This window comes from Notamacropus eugenii, chromosome 1 (assembly GCF_028372415.1).
Source record: "Notamacropus eugenii isolate mMacEug1 chromosome 1, mMacEug1.pri_v2, whole genome shotgun sequence".
Taxonomy (NCBI): Eukaryota; Metazoa; Chordata; class Mammalia; order Diprotodontia; family Macropodidae; genus Notamacropus; species Notamacropus eugenii.
Genome location: NC_092872.1, coordinates 546142204 through 546146461, shown reverse-complemented (window position 1 = coordinate 546146461; position 4258 = coordinate 546142204). Strand labels below are relative to the sequence as shown.

At 35.3% G+C, this 4258-nt stretch overlaps 1 pseudogene; it reads right to left on the bottom strand.

Annotated features, from left to right (window-relative positions):
• Positions 1-759: 759 nt before the first annotated feature.
• Positions 760-1841, bottom strand: LOC140527453 (olfactory receptor 2AG1-like; annotated as a pseudogene).
• Positions 1842-4258: the final 2417 nt, after the last annotated feature.

The following is a 4258-nucleotide window of genomic DNA, read 5'->3' as shown; positions in this document are numbered from 1 at the left end:
GTCCTTCTGAACATCTTTAACAGGAAGTTTCCCTGTTGTTGTTTTTTTTTTAATTTCTTGATATAGACATCAATACAGCAATGTGTATAGGTTATTCCCTGGTGTGGCAATGTGATTTCCCATACATATCTTATCTAGTCATAGGTGCATCCTTATAGTGCTTTTTTAAACATTGTTTTTTGAATAGTTTTCCATTTCTAGCATATAGCTTCCTCTTTTTCCCAATACACTACTCTCTGTTGCTCAGTGGGTGACCCTCAACTTTATTTGGTAAAAGTAAAACCTTATTAACATAGTTTACCAAAAGTGAATTTCCCCTGGAAATAGTGGATTTACTCTTCCCTAACATCTTCAAGTAGAAACTGAATGGACTTTGGACAGAAATTATTACACAGGAGAAAATGTTCATTTGCTGAACTGTTACTTATGGTTTTTGAAAATCATGAAGATTGAGAGAAGTGTCAAAGGCTAGAAAGTGACACATTTTATGTTAGTTTTCAAAATTTGGAAAGGATTCTTCTAGCTATAAGTCACTAATTTTGACGACAATTCCTTAAAAATAATTCTAGAATGCATTATGAAATGTGTTTTGTCACTTGGCCACAATTATTTCCAGAAATTAGAGAAGTTAAATATTTTTACCTCACTAGAATTTCCCTTATTTTGCCTCTTCTGTAAATGCCTCTCATACCCTGAATGTCCTCATGTATAGAATAGAGTAATGTTGAAGAATGAAAGGGAAAAATTTGATTATGGTGCTCCATGAGATGTTCCTGAAGGTAGAAATGAGCCTAGAGAGAATTTGCTAGCTGCTAGCTCTCAACTGGAAGATCAAGGAAAGGTGTGTCTGGGGTTCTGCAATTTTGGTGCTGAGTGGACTTTCCCTAACAACTTCTTCAGGGTTCCCAGTATATCCTTGTTCCTCAGGCTATAGACCAGAGGGTTCAGGGCTGGAGTAATAATGATGTAGATCGCAGAGAAGATATTGTCCTGCAGAGGGTTGTGGTAAGCATTTGGCAAGATATACATGAACACAGCAGCTGCATAGTAGAGGCCAACCACTGTGAGATGGGATGAGCAGGTAAGTAGAGCTTTTTGTCTCCCCTCTTTTGAGGGCATGTGGAACACAGCAGTCAAAATTAGTGTGTAAGAGGCAAGGATACCAGAGAGGGGGATGAGAAGGAATGCCACACTGGTATTTTGTGAACTGGTATTTTGTGGTGTCAGCACATGCCAGCTTCAACAAAGGAGGAATCTCACAGCCAAGGTGGCTTATCTCCCTTGTTCTACAGAAAGGGAAGTGCATAGTGTATACAGTGAGCACAAGGGAGTTCAAGGATGCCAATATCCAGGATGTGGCCACCATGGACCAGCAAATATTTGGTCTCATAATTACCACATAGTTCAAAGGGTGTTGAATGGCTACATAGCAGTCACATGACATGAAGGCCAACAGGATATCTTCAGCACCTCCAATTGTCATTATCAGAAATATCTGAAATCCACAGCCTGAAAAAGAGATGGTGCTCTGTCCACGCATGTAATCCACAAATGTTTTGGGAGAAATGACATTTGTAAAGAGCAGATCCATAAGTGAGAGCTGGCGAGCAAGAAATACATAGGCACATGGAGCCTCTTTTCCATAGCAATCAAGAAGAGCAGGAGGTCATTGCTGGTTACAGCCACCAGGTAGAGGAATGTGATTGTGGCACAAATCAGTCCAGGGTATTTACTTTCCTGGAGAATTCTAGTGAGAAAGAAACCATTCTCCAATGTGGTATTCCAGAGTTCCATTGCACAGGCTCTTTTTTTTCCTAGATGAAAACATATAGGTGACTACATAGACCCCCAAAAACCCAGAATACTATAAATATATGTTGTTATAGGACACTGAAAGTCAGTAGGTAGTAAGTCAATAAGGTGAGAGCCTTCCTATAGACCAATTGGATTCATGGCAACAATTATTGAGCTTACTTTCTGATAAAAGTATTCTCTAACAATTGACAAAGATGAGAACTAAATTATCCAAGTAAAGGGTAATGAATTACTTTAAAATATGTACATACATTGAAACCTCTCAAGAGGACTATTGAGAGTATAAACCCATATAAAATGTATTGAACTACTAGGAGTAATGTGATGAGACTATTATTTTAGACTTTGTTGATAATTTTACTTTTTCTAGGATTTTAAAATTCTTGATATTTACATAATTGATTATATGTTTGTAATTATGAAGTTCAGGTTGACAGGGATAGCAGGATGAATTTTGAAGAGGAATAGCAAGGAAAATAAAACTGAATAGATACAGTCAGGATTCTATTTGTTTTCTTTCTACAATATTATGAATTTATGTTTTTGCGTTGCATTCCTTTTATTTTGTTTTCTTTTTCTCTAAAACTCAAATGGTAGGAGCCTGTTTGTGGATGGAACAGAAAGAATGACAATTGTGAGAGAGTGAACCATTGAAGTTAAGAGTTGGAAAGAAAAGGCTTCCAGGACCAGTGATAGCAATATCCTTTTTGCTGGTGCTTTCTTATAAATCTATTCATCCAACTTCAAAACTGTAGTTTGAAAAGAGTGAATATACATAAGGACAAGACAGCCAGGACTGAGTTTGCTGCCCAGGGTATGAGCTGAGACCCCAAGTTCACTTAGAGTATAAATCTATAAAATCCACTTTCCACCTCTTCTTCTAGGGCAGTTGTTTCTAGTCAATGCTTTGCTAATACCCAGGGTAATTGTGGCAAGTGTCCAAGGGGTTCGCACTAAACAGTGTGTAATGGCTTCTTAAGCTGATAGTAATTGGCCAGTTTTGTTGCGAATATATTTATCTCCTGTGACAACAAACATCTGTATGTTTGAACCTTTATAGGTTTATTCCTGCAGTGATTCAACACTGTTTTGATTATGTTCATAATAATTTTGGGTTTTTTGGTGGAAAAATTACCTCAAATTTGACCTCTTTGACTAAATGGAATATTTTTTCCCATTTCACAGCCTTTCATCCAATTGTTTCCAAATTATCACAAGTGTTAAACATCTTTCAAGTTGCGATTTTTTACGCTAATGATATTTTTCTACTACATAAAATTTATGAAATAAATTAAATGTGAAGTTTGCAGAAAATAACATGATTAATAGTTTACTTTTAATTTTTATAGAATGTTTCATATAATCTATTTGTAATTATTTTATAAATGCAGTTTTCTTTTTAATTTAATATTTTCAAATTACAGGTAAAGTAATTTTTTATAATATATGAATATAATTATATAGTGTAAATTTTAATTTGTAGATTTTGAGCAAAAGCTATTGTAGTTATTGTAAGCACTTAATGAATATTTTGAGTAGCATATTAAAATACCCCAGTGTTTCACAATACATTTTGTTGTTGTTGAAAGGGTTTGCAGAACAGAACTCTTCTAGGGTATTGAGCACTCAGTGGGCATTATTTTCCTCCCCAAAAGAGAGGTGAAACACATTCAAAATATACATGTTCTAGAGCTCCTTTCTTCAGATTGATCCTATGTCTGGGGTTTTGTGGGGACATGATTTCTAGAGGTCAGGAGAGCTGCAATCTAACAGTTGCTCAGTATATGAAAATATTTTTAGTATGAATTGCAATATTATTAGACGCTGTTCCTTTGTGTGTGTATATATATGTATATGTATACATACATATATACACATACATATATATACACACATATACATATATGTATATAGTTTCAGTGAAAAAGAACTCCATTGCCCAAAGATCCCTTTTTTAATGTTCAATAAAATAGTGTGAGATCAAGTGAAAAAGATAGGAGTGCAGAGGTGAGGTAGAAGAATCCACTGATTTTTATTGGATAAGTTCACAGATCCACACATTTCTTGACAAGTTGGCCAATTGCCCTATGGATAGAAACAGTGTTGAAAAAACAATGCTTCTGACTCTCTGTAAACAAAAGAAATCATTGGACTTTTTAAAATCTTCTACCAACAGGTCATGCACAAACTTCAAGGCTGAGTAGCTCTCAAGGAAATGAGTGGCTGAGTGGATCTGCTTCTGTGTGTAGAATTAAGATATAGAATATGTGTAGTAAAAATTCAAGGAGATATCTGCCTGTAATTTTAAAAAAAAGTTCTTTCTGCTTATGGGTTACCTTCTCTTTGATTCTGTTTGCATCAAATTGAAGAAAGAATATATTAATTGCAAATGAAAGGTAGCTGAGAAGATGGCATCTTCTATTGACAGAAAAATTGGAAGGCG